Consider the following 20,439-nt stretch of genomic DNA (forward strand, 5'->3'; position numbering starts at 1 on the left):
TTTGTTCCTTCCCCTGCCCACCCAATTGTTGTTCAGTCATCAATGGGCCAGTCTTTTCTCTTGATTGGCATCACTCAGCAATAGAGTCCTCGATTTTATTCACTGATAGAGTTCTCGTACAGTACTGGCAGCGTCCGAGTAAACTTCCCCACCCTACCTTAGCAAAGCACCTTCACCATGACTTGGAATGCAAAGCTCCATGAGTGAGTGTATAGCTCAGTTACATGTCAGTTTAATTACTGGCCTGTCCACTGAGATTGTCACTGAAGGTAGCAAGAATGATGGGTTTTCTGATGTTGATTTACTATCTAATAGGAGCTAATAAAGACTCCTAATAAACACACTGCATTTATGGTTTATTATGACAATGCGTAAACTACCAGCTCCTCCCTCCCCTGTTGTCCTAAAACAGGGGTGCTAATGGACCATTTCCCCTTGAATCATCCCTTAGAATACATGTTAACTGCTTATGCTAAGCAATCTGTTCCGCCTTGTATTTAGCTGTGACACTTAGGGTTAGTCTACACTGCCAAGTTGTCAACAAAACTTCTGTTTTTCATGTGTACTTAAAAAAGCTCCCCCCCCCCACCCCCGAAAGACAAAAGTTTTGCTGTGGCAAGTGGCAGTGTGAATGTGGTGAATGCTGCTTGCGGGGCTGGCAGTATTTTGTCGGCAAACGTGCTGAAAAAGAGTGTTTACACACACCAACATTTAGCCACAAGCCATGTCGCTAAAAACTGCGTGGTGTAGACAAGCCCTGAGTACCTTTCCCAGACCTGAAGAGCTCTATGTAGCTTGAAAACTTGTTTCTTTCACCTATAAAAGTTGGTTCAATAAAATATATTACCTCACCCACCTTGTCTTTCTAGCAGTAGCTAGATCGGGGTCAGCAACCTTTAGCACGTGGCTCACCGGGGTAAGTACCCTGGCGGGCTGGGCTGGTTTGTTTACCTGCCGCATCCGCAGGTTCGGCCAATTGCAGCTCCCACTGGCCATGGTTTGCCACTCCAGGACAATGGGGGCAGCGGGAAGCAGTAGCCAGCATATCCCTTGGCCCGCGCCGCTTCCCACCACCCCCATTGGCCTGGGATGGCGAACCACTGCCAGTGGAAGCCGCGATTGGCTGAACCTGAGGACGCAGCAGGTAAACAAACTGACCCAGCCCATCAGAGTGCTTACCCTGGCTAGCTGCGTGCCAAAGGTTGCCAGTCCCTGAGCTAGATGGACTAACAACTCGTCTGACGTAGGCTACTCTCAGTTGGGACCCTCTATCGCAAGTTCAGATCATTCCCATTTGGTCCTAGCACTTTGTACATTTCTGTCTGATTTTTTTTATGAAATTAGTTGTGATTTGGTTGTGGTTGCTATCCTTATCTAGGATTTGTGTTCTCGTAGATGGGGATAGCCCTTTAAGGAAGATGAGTGTTAATACATACAGAGAAACACAAATAGTCTTGCTTGAAGGCTGCAGTGTATCACTACTTTATTCCTTAGAATTTAGAATGATTACACACAAGAACCTCAAAATAAAGAAAACAGGCTCCAAGAGGCACAGCTCATCCCACCTTGCTTTAAGCTGGCCCTTTCCATCCCGATTCTGATCCCATGATGCTTTCGTATAGTGCACCCTAGCCACAAACATGACCAGGAAAGCCCTCACTCTTAAAGTGATAGCTTGCAATTACAACACAGTCTTCAACACACCTCAGTGGACTTAGCCATACCTGAAACTAATTAGCTGCCTCCCAGGTGATGGGTCTTAGACAGAAGGCAAACAAACCCCTCAGTTGGGAGAGAAGGCTGAAGAGAACACATAGGGTCCATCAGGAGACGCTGGGTCTGGGGAAAAAGACATGGTAAGGTCCAGGCAGCAGCAGAAGGACCCAGGATATCTATTTAATTTATGTTAGGCTATTATAGTATTTGAGAAATAAACCCATCTGTGAAGAAAGGGACCAAAATTATTCTGCTTTTGGGAGCTTAGTATTATGCCCTGGTTGATGAGTAGGACCCACCAACTTACACAGCTTACCAGGTGCTCAATAGGACAAGTAAAGCTGATTTGAACTATGTGTTCCCGAAACAGCTTAGCATTTGTTTGTCATTTCAATTTACTGCCACACAGTTCAAATGTAAACTTCGGTTGTTTTTTATCCACTTCCTTTTAAACAAATAGTGCAAGTAATCACCATTTCTGAATGGTGTAATGAATCTGAAATGGAGATGTAAGTTTCCACTCACACCAGCTGCTCTTAATGAGCCGTAATTAAACACCACGTCAATCTAGACTGAGTTTTGAGCAGCCACCCATCCTTTGCCTTATTTAAATTGGGTTAAAAGCTAAAAAATTCTTTACCAACTTTACTATAAAACAGGACAGCACTTGTAGAGACTGACCTGTCAGAGGTAAATTCAACAGGGCAATGCAAAGTTATAGGCTGTGGAAAGGATGGGGTAGAGCTGTCCATGTTTGGGGCAGTGCTGGCTAGTGAGGGATCCTGGCTGAATGGAGCCTAGTGGGGCCCATCCACCACTTGGAAACAGATATATGGAAACTCAGTGAATGATGGTGTTGTAAATTCCACCTCTCATGGCGTGAATTAGCCCTGTTTACTCCTTGAAACGCCCAAAAGAGGATTGCCAGACATGCATACATTTCCTTTTAAAGTTCATCTAAAAATTGTGACCATATATTTCTGCTAAAGAATCAATTAAATATGAAGATTCAGGTTGTTCTGGCTCTGAGTGCCAACAGCTCTGTGAAACTATGGACATCTAAGCCTTGAAGGAAGCTAACAGAACAGAGATATAGAAGAGCTTCCCATCCTTGTGTTTCAGGGCAGAGGGGGATCATCAGATGGGAACAGGAACAAATTGTTCCATGACATAGTATTGTACACTTGACTAGATGCTTTGGGGCATGTTGATATTCCTCTTAAATATCTGGCATACTGCTGGTGGCAGGACATGGAACTAATTGGACTGTTAATCTACTGTGAAATCACAGTTCCTATTGTGTATTTCTGCAGGAAAATCACTCTACTTAATAACCTTCAATGGCTGGTGGTTCATCAAGATATTGATTATAATGTTTTATTGATTGTTTATAAAACACTGCACAGCCACCTACCGAGCTAGTTAAGTGACTTGTTTGTCCCATATGTTCTAGGTGACGAGACTATTGATAATCCCTGTGCAGATTCACTGCTGGTGCTCAAACCACTGCACATTATTAGTCCTCTCTTGCAGAATTCCCCCTCTTCTGGGGATTCAAAATGTGAAGCACCTTGCTATTGCGAGGTCTTATATGGGGTATTTGTTTTGTCCATGCTTGTAACTGGATAACTGCATTGCAACCTGAACACTTTGGTATGTGTGCACAGGGGGCCTATGTATAATAGTGATTGATCATTTTATCGCAGGAATAGTTATGGTTCTGGTGCATTTAAAGCTTGCTAACATTTATTATGCTGTACAAGGCTACAGAGACCAAGACTGGACCCCAGGCATCTGTCGCTCTAAAGAGTCCCCAGGCTGAAGCAAGCACAACGAGCTGTCCTCCTTGTATATGAACTTCTGAGAAGGGGCAAGATTTCACTTGGACACAATTTTGACCAGAGTAGAGGGTTGTGTCCTTGGGGACTAGTTCATTCATCCCTCTTGGCAGCACCCAGTCTCTTAAAAAATACACTAACAACCAATCAACGGTCAGACCCTCTTTCAAAGGTTTCAGTTTCCAAAGTCTGTGAAGCTGTAAGGTTGGGATTTTCAAAGAAGCCTAAGGGAGTTAGGTGCTCGACTCCCATTAAATTCCAATAGGATTTGGGTGTTCAACTCCCTACAGGGTACAGTATTGCCAGCCCTAAGCCCTGAAAAACCATGTCGTTTCCCCCACCACCACCACAAAATTGGCTTAAAAATCATGAGATTTTTTAAAAATAGATTTTGAGTTCTTTTTATTGTCTGTCTGGTCTCTTAGCTTTTAGGTTGCATTCAGATAACATATTCAAACTTTCCCCCCACAGTTATGAGAACTAGAAATGTACTTTTAAAAAAAAAAAAGAAAGAAAGCTGAGATTCTCTTGCGTTCATATCGGTCCAGGAGGTGGGATTTAAGTTAAAATACCAAATATTCTGAAACTCACGATAAAATCAAGAGAGTTGAAATCTCTCTCTCCCGCCTTCCCTTAAAATATCAGTATCACAGACTTTCCAGTGCAAAGTCTTAGTAAATTAGCCTAATGAAACCAACAGATGATTGTGTCAAAAATTGCATCTTGAAGCAGACTACAGATTAAATTAAATATACAAGTTTGAATAAACATGTGTAATCAGTCTAAGAATAAAAATCTAGATTTCTAGACTTCACACGATAATCTTAATAAATACTGGGAGGGAAAAAAGGGAATGAAATATGATACAAAATGGATTTTTATGTTGCGTTATCCCCTTTAATTGCAAAGGGGTTTAAAAATCCCAATACAAAAACTGTTTTATTAAGGTATCTGAAATTCTGGAAAAAAATATTTGTTGACCAGTGAAATAGCAGAATAATTTATCTGCAAACTTCTAGTGACTAATGCAATATATTTAGCACTTTATAATCCTTACACATTCCACAGTCCTAGCTATCTGAAGGTCAGACCTAGGGGAGACACTTCAGAAAAGTTACATAAACAGCTCTGAACCCTCGGTAGAGAAAATGTATACTTTGAACATGTTGAAACTATCCATATTAAGTCAGTTTAGCACTTTGATTAAAGAGTTTAATCAATCACCATCCTAAGCTGTTTATTAATCACTTTATCAAGCAGTTGATGCATTGCTGGTTTTAATAGAATCCATTTATTTTGATTTCTACCTACTTCATCTTTCCAAAGGGCTTTCTGAATCAGCTGTGATAAAAAAAAAAAAAAGGAAGCTTAGTTGCATCTAAACACTAGGAGGAAAGCTCAGACCTCACTCGCACATACTTCATTATCAACACTCTGCACCGACTTAGCCAATTTATTAAGGGTAAAAAAAAACCCTGCTTGGAGTGAGTCTTTTGGTGAACCACTCGGTTTAGCTCAGATAAACAGAGGCCATTCGTTTGCTTTCACACCTGACAACCTTATGATATACGATCCTAATAAGATTAATTCCCCCCCCCTTTTGTTTTGTTTAGTGGCCTTAGTTTGTGATTTTCCCCTCACTGGCCACTTTCAACACCTTTGGTTAAGGCTGGTGGTTAGAAGTTGAAAAAAGTCACTCCCTCATTACAGGGAAACAAGATTTTTATATAAAACAAGTGATATATATAAAAACTCATGACATTTGTTACATAGCTAAAACATTCTCAGACTATGCACTGCACAAATAGTGGGGGAAAGTCTTATTATGCACAACTTGGTATTAAAAGCCAGGAGAGCTTGGAAAATCCGCATAATCAAATATGTGCTTTGTAAATTCGTGGGGGGTGGGTGGGAAAAGTGAACAACTGGGGCTACAGCTGACTTTTATTTTAAAGCAAATACAATGTTGTCTTTCATGAGGTTTCATTTAACTGTTTTCCTGCGTATAACACTGTGAACCTCAGAAATCTAGGAGGAAGCATATGTAACAAGCTTGTCTGGTTCTGCTTTCAGTTATAAACATTAATGTAAAATTTTGATATCTGCTGCGCATTAACAGCTACACACATTTTCTGTTTGTGAGTTTTAGTTGTATAGTGGCATGTTTCATAAACCATCAAAAGAGACTGCGTGTTTAGGTGTTGCTCCTGTGTGTTTGTTTCGCTTTGCTGCTGTTGTTGGTCCAAGATAGGTGATGAGAGAGTCATTAGAAATATGAATATTTTTTGGCAGGAAAATCAAAACATACTTCTAATTTTAAATCCCCTTGTGTCATTTATGTCGCATACATAATAAGGCCAGAAAGCTGCAGGGTCTCATAAACCAAGGTTTCATAATGGATTTTAGCATTATAAACTTTTTTCTCACCCTGTCAAACATGGCTTCTTAGTATGAGCTTTACCACTGTAAATAAAGCTAATCTCCCCACGTGAAACTAACTCCTCTGTTTGTTATGAAGAGATCATATATATATTGCTATGACATATTCATATAGAAATGGATAGTGATCCCAGTTGTGAGTGATAGCAATTGTGTAACCTCTTTTATGGAGCAGATTTGCAGGGTGACATGGTATACAGTGCACATGCAGAGAACCCAGTGTGGATCCCTCTGAAGTCAATAGGAGAATTCCAGTTGACTTCAACTGGAGTAAGAGCAGATCTCAGGTTTGGAATCCCGAGCTGCTCAGCTTAGTGTCAGGGAAACGTGAAATAGGTGAACGTGATGAGATTCTCAATAAATCTTCACTTGGTGGCTGGACAAGGAACAGTTAAGAATTGCCAGTGTTTAAAGACTTGCCCTTGCCCTTAAGATAATGGTGATACTGTATGGGTGATATATAGTGTTCCTTACAGCCCCTTACAAGAGCAGTGCAGCCACTCTACATGTAGCAGGCTTAGAGCGGCAGTAAAATGTGTTCCAACTGGCTATCAAGTGAAACAGAATGGCCACCAAGCTGACTTGCAGTGGTTCCAGAAATATTAATTACGGCTGTAAACCGTGCTGCAAAATTAATGATAGTGAAGCCTCTCTCGGCATTGGATCAGCAGCCCAGCTGTGAAAACCACTTCTAGTCAGCTGTCAATTGAGATGGAATGGCCATCCAGCTGAATTGCAGTGTTTCCAAAAATGTTAATTAAGAGTGGGACACTGCTGCTAAGCAGCAGCTTTCTAGCCCCTGCAGGAAGCTGTAACACGACAGTTAAAAATATTGCACTGTCGTGTATGTGAAACTGTCGTTAATACCATAGGCCGAATCCTCCTTGCTTTCCCCACAGAAATAGAACCAATGATGCTGATCAGATGGCTCAAGGGCTGAAATCAGAAGTCCTTACTCAGGGCTTGGTCCTGGAATCCTTACTCATACGATTAGTCTGCATGCTATTGATCCCACTTTGCTTATCACCACAACATTCTTAACGTGAATGTGGCAAAATTGGGCCCTCGGTTTTCACGCCGTCTTTAGACAAAACTCCCATTTACTACACTGAGGGTGAAGTAGAATTTTAAAACCTCAAAAGTTTGTTCTGTATCACTTTTTTCAGGGTAAGGCCCCAATCCTGCAAGGCAGTCCACTAGCGAGAACTCCCCTGTAGCCTGCACGGGCTTCCATTGAAGTCAGTGGGCACAGGGACAGCAGATCACATTGCAAGATCAGGAGGCTGAACCTCTGCGTTGAGGAGTTTATCAAATGCACACAAGAAGTGGCTTAAAGGCTGTAATGTGACTGCTCAGCTTGGAAGAAACATCTTTAAAAAAAAAGTTGAATCAAAATCAGCGACATATATTTTTTGTCACTAAAAAAAAAAAGATTTTTTTTTACTCTGCTAGCAGAAAAATTTGATTTGTAAACAAATATACCCAAATAAAAATGATTGAATGTGCCCAGAGGTCTTTTGACAGTTTGGAACTAATCAGTGGAAGTATGTGCGAGAGATTAATGGACAGAATGACACTGTGCATGTGCAGTAACCACTTAAACATTCCACTGAATTAATGTTAAACCCCATGAATGCAAGAACCATGATGCCTATTTGCAGAGAGGCAGTATGGTCTAGTGGGCAGAGCACTAGAGGACTCAGGAGAGCTGGATTCTACTCCTGATTCTGTGACCTTATGCAAAACATTTCACCTCACTGTGTCACCGTTTGCCTATCCTGTCTAGTTAGACTGCATTCGGGTCAGCCGCTATCTTTTGCTATGTATATGGACAGTTCTTAACACCATATGGACCAAACTTGGGTTTGAGCATCTATACACAACAATAATATGAATGATTTGTGCTTATATTGTGACCCCATCATCTCAGTACTTAAGCATCCAGGATTTAAATAGACTCATATGATAGCAATGATATTGGCTGTGGCACATCCAGATTTATATTAAATGTGTGTTTTGACCAGATCTGCTTCAAAGAAATAGTACAGAAATTTAAGTGTTAAATAAAACTCAAACAACAAACAAAAATCTGCAGAATAAAATCCCCATGGAAACTCATACCAAAAATGAGTAAAAGAAATTGTCTGATTGTTCTGACTAGGAATCAATGAATTAACTTTAAAATTCAAGTGATACTTTTTCTTTTGATTGGCCACTCAAATCTTAACCAATTTTCTTTGGGAACGCTTAGAAATATTGTGAAATCATGTTTTCTTGCAAATTTGCTGATATTATCTGGTTCTGGTTGCATACAGGCAGAACAAGCATCGTATTATAGTGTCTCCAAGGGAATATGGAGATGCTTCTTTATTTTGGGTTTCCATTTCCACATTTGGACAGTTTATGTGTGAATTCTTTATACAGTCTAGCAGTCCTTATATCAGGGGTTGGCAACCTCTGGCACGCAGCTCGGCAAGGTAAGCACCCTGGCGGGCCGGGGCAGTTTGTTTACCTGCCATCTCCACAGGTTCGGCTGGTCGCAGCTCCCACTGGCACATCCCCCTGCCAGCACAGGTTCCCGCCGCCCCCATTGGCCTGGAGTGGCGAACCGCGGCCAGTCGGAGCCATGATCAACCGAACTTGCAGAGGCAACAGGTAAACAAATGGGTCCGGCCTGTCAGGGTGTTTACCCTGGCGAGCCACATGCCAGAGGTTGCCAATCCTGGGCCCTGGCTTATAAGCAGCAGGTGGTAATACCAAAAGAGAGAATTCTCATAATTATAGTGCACATTCTTAGGTTTTAAACTGGGACCTAAGTGGGTTTTCAGCAAGTAGTGGGGAAAAGAAAGAATGATAATTATTAATTTTGTTTGATGAGATGTTTTCTAAGGGGTCTTCACTACCATGGTAAATTGACCTAGTTATGCTACTCCAACTACATGAATAACATAGCTGGAGTCTATGTAGCCTAAGTCAACTTACCCCGGTATCTACACTGCGCCACATCAATAGGAGATGTTCTCTCATTGACTTACCTTACTCTTCTTGGAGAGGTGGAGTTTCAAGGTCGACTGGAAAGTGCTCTGCCATTGATTCAGCGGGTCTTCCCTGTAGTGAAGACCAGCCCTAAGAAGCAAGAAAGGACAACACATCTGAGTAAAAGTTGAGAGGGCACTATAAGAGAAAACAAACTTGACAAAATAAGACTTCCAAAATGACACAATCCATGGGAGATAAATTGGAAACTCTAAGAATGTGTGTGTGTGGGGGGGAAGAGTCTCATTCGTCTTTCAGGTCTTTCTTTCAGTGACTGAGCAAAAAAGCATTATTAAAAGCTAATTTGAGAACTCAACTTCTCTTCCTTTTCCCCCTTCAAAGTATTTGGCACATCATTTTGAATACTGCCAAGGAGTAGTTACCAAGAAGAAGGAAGAGGCCAATGATACTGACCAACTTTATATCTCTTCCATAGGATGCTTATTGTGATTTTCTGAAAGACAACAGTGTGACTTGTCAAACATACAGACTTAACCGCTACTTCATCAAATATTCCATTCTAAATTATGCATCACTGGAATGTACATGAGTACGTAGAAATGCTAGAGATGTCCCAGTATCCTGCTAACCATTTGGTCTTAGTGGGGAAATACAAAAATGGTTCAATGTGGGTGTTGATCAACTTTCCAAGTCTTGTCATTTGGGTGCATAGATCGGAAACATCTTTGTGACAGAGGCATTTGCTAAATCAGAAGCAGAAAGTGGCACTTTTTGTTCAAAGGACCTAATAGTTCCACATCCACTACTAGTGTTCTTTAGGGGCCTGATTCTGCAAACACCCAGTATTGATCATAGAACTCATTATGGGCCAGATACCTATCCCATTACTCTCACTTGAGTGGCATGTTTCTCCTCAAATACTCCCATTCATTTCAATGAGACTACTTGAAAAGCAAAGGTCTCAGAATCTGGCTTTATGGAGCGGCTTGGAGTAATAAGCACTATGAAAAGACAAGATCTGGCCTTTTATGGACAACCTTTTTTCTCAAACTAGCAAATCCAATTGAAGTCCAAACTGCAGAGGAGGGTGAAGAGCTTTCTAGGCCTGGTAGAGATTTTGAGAGAGGTTCTATACAATGATTTAGTAAACCATGTGGTCATAGTGAAGTATTTGAGGCATGCATATTTATTATGTACATACTGAAAATCACCAGAGTCATGGGAAGCTGTTCTTTAGCTTGTGATAGTTTGGCAACATTAAGGTGCCATTCTCTGGCAGAAGACACTCCTATAGTGAGAGTTCACTGGTGATTTGCAGAGAGAATTACTTGTTCTTCAGAAAAAATTCTGTTACCACAGATAGCTGAGGTAATAAAAAGCAACAGAGGGCCTTAAATTTGACCTCCCTGTCTCTTCTTGTATCTTTACACATTCAAATTCTTAGTATACATTTTGTTGCAAATGTAGTCAGTGCTTAACAAAACACAGATCCATTCCCTAACCCCAAAGAGAAATGAAAGCTGGTGGTAGTAGTAATAATAACCAAAAAATAACATCAGAGAGACAAGGTGAGTGCGGTAACATCTTTTACTGGACCACCTCACCCACCTTGTCTGTCGAATGTTCTGGGTCCAACACTACCACAACACTGCATACAATAAAAAACATTATACAGCTGTGATAGCCCCCCTCTTGGCTAACACACTGAAGACTGCAGCGGGGACCTCCAGAGCTAAAAGCATGAGCAGCTACAGTTTGACTGGGGCTTTTAATAACTCATCGTCTCTGTGTATTGGGGAAATAGTTACACATATTCACCAGTGGGTTACATAATTGTAGATTATTTTGTCCTAAGAATCCTGTGTAAGTTGGAATCAAATGTTGATTGTATAGAACTTTGAATTTGGAGAATGGTATTAAATGCTAAGTGCAATATTATTAATTTGGGTCACAAAGTGAGAATGGGGTACATCAAAAAGTCAACCATCAGAAAAAGAGGTCTGTTTGGTACCGAACTGTACATATTTTTGTCTCTTGGGGTGATAGAGTCTGGAAGCAAATTAGAAAATCTGTAACTACTCTATTTTAAAGAAAAGTGTGGGGGGGGAGATGTATGAGCACAATAGCTGGAAGATTCCAGAAGCCAAAGAGAAAAATCTCAACTAAAAACTAGTTGAAATCCATAAGGCAAAAAACCCTACCATTTTTCATGTTTTCCTCCTTTTTATCAAAATTTGAAATGTCCATTGATATTTTGAAATTCAAACCTATTCCAACTAGACCTGCAATTGGCCAGAGGAATGAAGGAATAGAAATAATGAAAATGTCAGTTTTGTCATATTTTTCATTCATTTCAAAATTTGAATAACATTAACAGTTTTAATTCAGACCAGTTTTATGAAACTCCATCCACACAACTTTCTTAGCAGGGTATTGCAACACTTTGATTGAAGCACAAGATAGAAGCATTATGTCATCAACACACTCTCATTGGTTTATAATGATCCCTAAAATAGAACTTGGATATCAGCCTGCTGCTGAGAGCTGATTAACTCTTTCCTGAGTGTCACATAGAAGATATTTTTGTTTCACAATATACTGAAAACTAACTTCTGCTCTTTGTTACATTTGTGCAAATCCAGATTAATTCAATTGACTTCAATGAAGTTTCTCTGGATTTAGCCTAATATAATATCCATTGAAGCCAGGGGAATGTCTCCATTGGCTTCAGGACCAGGCCCTTAAACTGAAAAGAAAAAAAAAAAAACTCTCAGCAATTTTTGTTCAGAATTGTAAAGATTTGAGTTATATACATTACAGCTTTGAAATCCCTGGTTAGAATTTTTGAGGCATACAGCACCAGATGTTTTTCTGAATTACAATGCACTAAGTTATAACTTAATCCCAGGCAAAGCTGGAAGCACTCACAGAATACCCTACTATCTCCACCAGGTAATCTCTGAGCAAGGTTGTTCATGAAGAGGTCAGAACACCATTGAAGAAATCACCTCTGAAAATTTTCTTCAGTCCTTCCAATTTTATGATGCTTAATGAGTATATAAGTGCAGCAACTCACATATTCAGCAAAAGTGCTGTTTTTTGCAAAAATCAGAAGGAAATTGTGTGTGTGATTGACTCATTATGAGGGCTGGGGAAACATTTTCACTTGCAACTTTTTCAATGGGAAAGACCTTTTTGACAAAAAAAATATGAAAAATTTTCACTTTGATTCAAATGTTGTTTTTTGAAGAAAATGTCCCATAAAACTTTCATTTTGCAGGGATAGAGAGGAGGAGACACTTAAGAAAATTTTCCCTCTCCCTTGGGTGCAAAAATTAAAGAAAGCATGTAATTATTTTCCCTACCAAACCAAAATAAAAAAATTCTTTGAAAAAAATGGAAAATTTCAAGCAAAACTACAAATTTTCATTTTTTTCTATTTTTTTCTCCAGATGTTCTCAATTTTTTGGACCAGATCTACTCATTCCCTCAAAAAAAATCTAGGTTCCTGGAGTTCGATAAGTAATGCACAAACCAACTAGGGTATCTATTCTCATCTTTAGGAGCCAGAATTTACATGCATAAATTTACGTGCCTCATGGCATGAAGATATTATTTTGTTTACGTTGCAGTCTCTGCAAGCACAACACACTTGCAGCTGAGCACCAGTTTGTTGGCAATGCTGTGTGCCAGTCTCATTTCTGGGTGTAGGTCTAAAGGCCTCAGGCCCCACAGCTTGCACGTCCACTGCAGCATGAGTTTATTTGCATCTGAAAAGAAGCTTCAGCGGGTACTGGACCTGGTTTACGCTTGTCTGTGTCCAACTTTGCAAGCAGAGACTCTTGTGTGCATATTTTGTGAGTACTATCACCAGCTTGTGTGTGTGAATGAACTTACTGTGCATGAGTAAAACTTGTAGATCTGATCTAATGTCCGCAAAAGTCACTGCAAAGACTTCCATTGACATCTTTGGGAGTCTTCCCTGTAGGGGCTGTCATAAACAGATAGTTAATGGTTAATGCCTCTTTTTCCTGTAAAGGGTTAAGAAGTTCACCTAGCCTAGCTGACGCCTGACCAGAGGAACCAATGGGGGAACAAGATGTTTCAAAAGGAAGGAGGGTTTTTTCCTTTGTTAGTTTTCAGTTTCAGCCGGAGTGAAAAAGATCAAGGAACCAGCCTCTTATCAGAGTAGGAAGTTCTAGAAAGGAAAAAATAAGTTTACATTTATTTCTTTGTAACCTTTCTTGTGCAATTAGAGGTAGAATCAATTTGAGTATTTGGGTATTTTCATTGATGTACTAAGTTTTTGCCCAGGGGAACATCCTCTGTGTTTTGAATCTGTTGTCTGTGAGAGTAGCTGGTATGCTAATCTCCCAGAGGGTTTTCTTTTACCTTTCTTTTCTTTAATTAAAAGCCTTTTTCTTAATACCTGACTGATTTTTCCTTGTTTTTAAATCCAAGTGGATTGGATCTGGATCCACCAGAAGTTGGTGGGAGAAAGGAAGGGGGATGGTTAATTTCTCCTTGTTTTGAGATCCAAGGGGTTTGGATTTGTGTTCACCAGGAAACTGGTGAAGTTTCTCAAGGCTACCCAAGGAAGGGAGTGCTTATGAATGGTGGCAGCCAGACCATATCTAAGCTGGTAATTGAGCTTAGAGCTTCTCATGCAGGTCCTCCGCATCTGTACCCTAAAGTTCAGAGTGGGGAAGGAACCTTGACAGGGGAAAATGGGTTTTGTGCATGTAAATTTTATCATTAGTGCATGCAAAAGAGGAAGCCGCTCCTTGAAACTGTGATCAAAATTATATCAAGAGCATTTCAATTGCAATAATAGTTGAAACGCAACAGTTCTCCAGTTTACTGTTTCTGCTTCTCAGTGGAAGGGGGGCAGAGTTTTAGAAATAGGTATTTTCATACTTTCCAACAGCATTTTATTTATACTGTAGTTCTTCATGTTACAGGCAGTAGATGAGAACCAGAGGCGGAAAGGATGGACAGTGGAGGGTTCCTTCACTGTATTAGTTGCATTAGATGTTTTGCCATTCGAACAAGCTGTCTGGGAAAAATTACATGAGTTTTGTTTTGATAGGAAATAAGGGAAAGACTGAGAATAAGGAAGAAACAATGATCCTTCTCCTCATGCTGGTTTTACAAGATGTTACCCTTTCAGTGAAGTTGCACCTGATTCACACTGGTGAGTGTGGAGAATAAGAGAGAGAACTAACCATCCCAGTGTTGGTCAGACAGATTTTACCCAGACCCATTTTCCTATGTGTTTTAAATCGACTGATTTTAGTTTTATTGTAATTATTCCTTTAACACGTCATGCACCCACACTTTTGTACAGTTAGGGCATAGGTGAGCTCATCTGTCTGATTGGATATTAATTGTGTTTGTTTCAAATGCAGGCTCGTCTCTGAAGTTGCGTGAGCTACGATAGGAAAGCTTCTAATGACCATGTAGCAATGTCCGTCCACAGAATGGTGAAATTCATGTCATGCTGGGGTATAATGAATTGAAGAATCACGCTTCCTTCATTTTCCCCACCTCCCCATTCTCCCCCAAAATATGAAAAATATAAACTAGCGGCTCTCTTACACCAGTGTTTCCCAAACTTGGGACGCCACTTGTGTAGGAAAAGCCCCTGGCAGGCCGGGATGGTTTGTTTACCTGCCCTGTCTGCAGGTTCCACTAATCGCGGCTCCCACTGGCCATGGTTCACTGCTCCAGGCCAATGGGAGCTGCTGGAAGTGGCAGCCAGTGCGTCCCTCAGCCCGCGCCATTTCCAGCAGCTCCCATTGGCCTGGAGCAGTGAACCGCGGCCAGTGGGAGCTGCCATCAGCTGGACCTGTGGACCGGGCAGGTAAACAAACTGGCCCTGCCCGCAAGGGGATTTCCCTATACAAGCGGCATCCCAAGTTTGGGAAACACTGTATTACACAAACATGCCATAAAGTCTGGCTGATCTGAAGCATTTCGTTCTCTCACCTTAAACTATATACATATGGCTCACTACATTTAAAATGAAAAGTCCTCAGACAATCCTAATCATATTGTCAATCAGATAGTCATCTTCTGAAAGGGGATCCTTCACCTTTAAGAATGAATGTACAATAGTGATATGCAAGCAACTCAAAGACTCAATACTCCTTTTTTCTGCAAAGCAAAGCAAAGGGTTAGGAAAAAATCAATATGTTGGAAGTAAAGGTCATACAAGGAAAAGTGACATGAAACAGTCTTCATGGCGATATTGTTCCCTTAGTTCTGTTTGAAGTTTCCTTTACCCTTATGCTAGCCTCAGAACAAAATATTTTGTCCTCGAATAAAAACTCATATTCCTCTCCCCCACCCTGCTGTTTAAAAAGTCACATTTTAAATATTTGTCTTTTAGGCAATATTTGTATTTTAGAGATTTTAATGTCATAGGGGCTCAGTAATGCTGGGAGAGAGAATATTGTGTATGTGACATCCTAGTTTGTTTGCTAGCCAGGGTTCCTTTAGAAATACAAGTATATAATGCACACAAATGTATTTGCCTATCTTTTTATCTGTTCTCAATTTACTTTTCAAGTAGGCCAGATGCACCACTATAGCTCTTCAGAGGGTCAGGAATATCTCCTTATTCCACAACTCTCTGTACTTATTGCTTGGGTATAGTTTTAAAGTAGTCCATGAACCCTTTTCACCCTTGCAACACATTTACCCACAATTAACAATCAAGCCATCCTTACTTCATTCAGCCTTTCATTCTCTCTCTGCCTCATTTTCCCTGCCTCTCTCTTGATCTGCCATTGTGCTGAAAGCTGTTTGTGCCATCGCAATCTGCCCTTCTTACTAGCTGCACAAGGATGGGGAGGGGGGAAGAGAAAAAGCACACAGCATTCAGGCATTGAATAGCAAATTGCTCTTGAGTGTCCTTGCTTCCCCCATTTCTCCCCCTTCCTTCAGAAGGACAAGGGGGGCCCTGAAAGCAACTATACATTTTGCTTAGTGCTCTTGAAAACAAGCGTTTCACACCTGAAGCCTTTCACAGCAGCCCAGAAGAACCCCTTCAAACCACTTAATTGCCAATTGCTTCTGAGCTTGTTGTAAAAGTCCATTATGTCAGCCCGCTCTATGGCAAGTGACAAAGTATGGGAAATGAAAGAGTCCTCCTTCCAGGGCCAACGTGGCATTAAAAATCCCCCGATCACTGGTTTGCTTGTTGTTAACTGACAGTTGTTGGCTACAGTCAAAGGTATGCACAAAACCCCTGGCTTGTATTATTATTTTTTTTAAATTGAAGATGCTATTTTCTGTATTTTCTTCCACACACACTCACACAAACACACACTCGCAGATTCCAAATGGAGTTAGGAAAGATATTTTCACACAGACCTAATCTGTGTTCGTGGGTCTCGGATCGTATCATTGTTGCTGTTGTTCCCGCTTAGGCATTTTTTCGTTAGGTGAAATTAAAAACAAAAGCAGTGTGATGATTTTCAAAGTTAAGAGACTGTATCGGTCAGGTTCTAGTAAACGAGCCCTCAGGTACTCTGTTAAAAAAGAAAGATCATCTTGAAGAGAAATGAAATAGATCATTAAAAAACAAAGAAAAAAAATTCTGGCCTGAATTAAGATCTCAGTTGTAGGGAATCATTTGGAAATATATTCTTACCTTGGAGGTGAGGGGTTGTGAGGGTTAGTTGTTTGTAGTAGGCTTTAGAAGAGTGTGCATGTGTATATGTGTATGTGCGCATACCTATGTTTATATAATATTATTAGAGCTAGGTGGACATTCAAACATTTCACATTTGTATGTGCATATTTATTTGAATTTATAAATGAATTTGCTCTTAGACCCCAATCCTGCATCTATTGAAGTCACTGGGTGCTTTGCCAATGACAGCTAAAGGTGCAAGATTGGGCCCTCGCTCTGTTCTTGTTCCTTTTGTATTCACTTCTGACAAATATTCCTGTGAACCAGCTTCCTGGTGAGATTGTTGAAAGAAATTCAGGCTAATAATAGAGGATCTTTATGAACAGCAAACTTTGAATACTTAAACTTCAGTATTTACAGCACAATCTGATTCTAAAAGTTTCTCTTCATCCAATGAGGGAACCGAAACAACACCATCTGACCCGTGCACCCAATCCAAGCAAATCAGTACATCTCAAATTCCAAATATTGAATATGCACAATTCACAGATTGCTAATGAGTTGCAGATCAAGGTAAACTATTTGAATAATTTTTGAGTAACAAGTAAATTCAAGAAAATTGCTGTCTGCACAAAGGCAATTCATGAACAGAAAAAGAGGTGACATTCATTGAATAAACTGTTTACCCAGCTTTAATTAACACCTTTTAGTGGATTAAAAAAAAAAACCAACTTGAAAGTTTACTGTCTAGTGCAAAATGTACAACATTGCCTAAACAGGTTTAATCCAAACTTTGATGGAATAAAATTCTTTTAAAATACATTCTTAGGAAAAGGGGCTTGCCATATTTTTAAAGATTGAATACAAATAGGTTGCCCAGTTTTGTGCCCCATTAACAAACTAGACAGGGAAAAGCAAGATCTCAAAAATTCAAAGACTCAGAGAAGTTGCTTTTTTCCTCTTACACAGCAGCTCAAGTTTCATTCTCAAGATTTGTTTCATATAATCAATATAGTAGCTTTTTTTCTTTTTAATATACTTTGAAAAATCCAGTCACCTTGCTTTTCGATGATTTACTGAGATTATTTTCAAGTACTGTTGTGTCAAGGACATCAGACATTTTTTTCAGCTATATTTGTGGCTGTTTAAAAATCATTGTTACTTTTATTCCTTGATTTGAACATAACAAAATTGTATAGCTCAGTGTTTCCCAAACTTGGGATGCCGCTTGTTGAGTGAAAGCTCCTGGTGGGCCAGACCGGTTTGTTTACCTGCCGTGTCCACAGGTCCGGCCGATCGCAGCTCCCACTGGCTGCGGTTCGCTGCTCCAGGCCAATGGGAGCTGCTGGAAGCGGTGGCCAGTACGTCCCTCAGCCCGTGCCACTTCTAGTAGCTCCCATTGGCCTGGAGCAGCAAACTGCAGCCAGTGGGAGCCGCCATCGGCCAGACCTGCAAATGCGGCAGGTAAACAAACCGGCCCGGCCCGCCAGGGGCTTTCCCTACACAAGCAGCGTCCCAAGTTTGGGAAACACTGGTATAGCCATTTCCCCATATGTACCCTAATTCAAAGGGAATAAGTGATATAGCTAAGGTTAATAAACTTTAGGAATGAAACACAAACTCTAGAAATGAGCACATTTAACTATGGGCCAGATCCTCATCTGAGGTAATTTGATGTAGTGCTACTGATTTCAGTGGATCTATGCTGATTTATACAGCTGAGGATATAACCATATGTATATGTACACACAATTAATATCATACTTGTACTGAAAAACCTTTAAGAACATGCAGCCAATTGGGCTAGCCATCCAGCAATGGCTTGGTCATCTCCTTTTCTTCTTCCCTACACTTGAACTGACCTTATATCTGCTAAGTTGACTTCCTTATACAAGCCGGCAGTTGCTTTCATGACGGACAGCATATAGGATTCCATGACGTCCTACTTCCTTGGTTTCACGTATGGCACAATACAGTACCAGTTCTAAAAGATCTCAGTGCTTCTAGTTAGTGGCAAGAGAGTGTGAGCACACTAGCTGTCTTCATCAAAGACTATATCAGTTTACTCTTTCCCTCCCAAGAATGTATTAAGTTTTGTAAAGAAATCAGAGGAACTTTTCAAGGATGCTTCCGACAAAAACTCCCTCTTGTCCCAAAGCACAAAGCCGAAGTGGAACGTGTCATTTGATTTCCAGACCTGATTTCTCAGGCAGAATATCTCACTTGGCAGCAAGAATAAACATACATTTGTCACCCACTCCTTTCCATCCTTCTCTTTACAGGAATAGACCATCCACCATATATTTTGCGTTGATATGTAATAATTTCTGACAACTCATCATCCACCTCTTCGACTCATGCTCTTGGAGGCTGCTTCTTGTTTTTTTGTTGTGATTTTTCCCCCAGGAGAGGTGGACAGATGTTACCATGGACACGCAGGGGCTGTCAGTCATGTTCAAAAGATATCCAATAATAGAGCAGTGCTCTTACCCCTCCACCCACTTGTGATTTCTTTTCTCTCCCGATTTCCCTCAACTCCCTGAAATTAACAGGTGCTTCTTCTCAGTTACCTCCCCTTCATCCAGCCCATCTGTCAAATTCTTCTACAGGAAAGATTGATGGGACACAGCTCATACAATCTTGTAGTTTCCAACAGATCTCAGGGTGGATGGGTAGGTGAGAATTCGATCCAATTTTAGATGGAAGTTTCATGATGGAGACCTGGTGGTGGTATGGTAGCAACACATTTGAGAGATTTCATAGTGTTCACATGTTTCCAATGTGTTTCACTGACTCATTTTTGAATGCCACCACAAGTATGTTATGTTAGTTCCTCTTATATGGTTTTAGGGTTTTTGTTGGAAAGTGGTTCTGTGTTTGCATGAAAGGGCGGATTTACTTATAAAGAAGCTTTGATTTGCTGATGACTGGTTGTTCACTTGATCAATGATGTTCAATTTATAACTGATCACTTTGCTTATGCAGTTTCACTGTTATCCTACAGAAAGCTAAACTACTGTACCAATCTGTGCCAGGAATACACATGTCCACCCAATTATTAAGAACAACAGAGAAGTTTTGTTACCTGGAAAGCATGCTGTCAAAGAATGTCACAACCGATGAAGAGATTACTCATCACATAGCCAAGATGAGCTCTGCATTTGGAATGTTGTCACATTGCCTATGGCATCAGAATGAGCACTAAATGAAAAGTCTATCAGGCAGTTGTGCTAACAACACTTCTATGTGGTTGTGAGACACAGACAACATACTACCACTATATCAGGAAACTTGATCAGTTCCATATGCACTATCTTTGGTCAAATGGTGGGCCAAGATTTCTAACACCAAATTCCTTAATCTTTTGGATCTCCAGCATTCAAAGTATGCTCATAACAGCTCAGCAGTGTTGATCTGGGTGCTTTATTCATATGGTCAACTTGAGAATACCCTAGACCAGTGGCTCTCAAAGCCGGTCCGCTGCTTGTGTAGGGAAAGCTCCTGGCAGGCCAGGCTGGTTTGTTTACCTGCCGTGTCTGCAGGTTCAGCCGATCGTGGCTCCCACTGGCCGTGGTTTGCCGCTCTAGGCCAATGGGGACAGCGGGAAGCAGTGCAGTCTGAAGGATGTGCTGGACGCCGTTCCCGCAGCACCCATTGGCCTGAAACAGTGAATCGCGGCCGGTGGGAGCTGCGATCTACTGAACCTGCAGACACGGCAGGTAAACAAACCGGCCCGGCCCGCCAGGGGCTTTCCCTGAACAAGTGGCAGACCGGCTTTGAGAACCACTGCCCTAGGCCATATTTTTATGG

Source organism: Gopherus flavomarginatus, chromosome 9 (genome assembly GCF_025201925.1).
Source record: "Gopherus flavomarginatus isolate rGopFla2 chromosome 9, rGopFla2.mat.asm, whole genome shotgun sequence".
NCBI lineage: Eukaryota > Metazoa > Chordata > Testudines > Testudinidae > Gopherus > Gopherus flavomarginatus.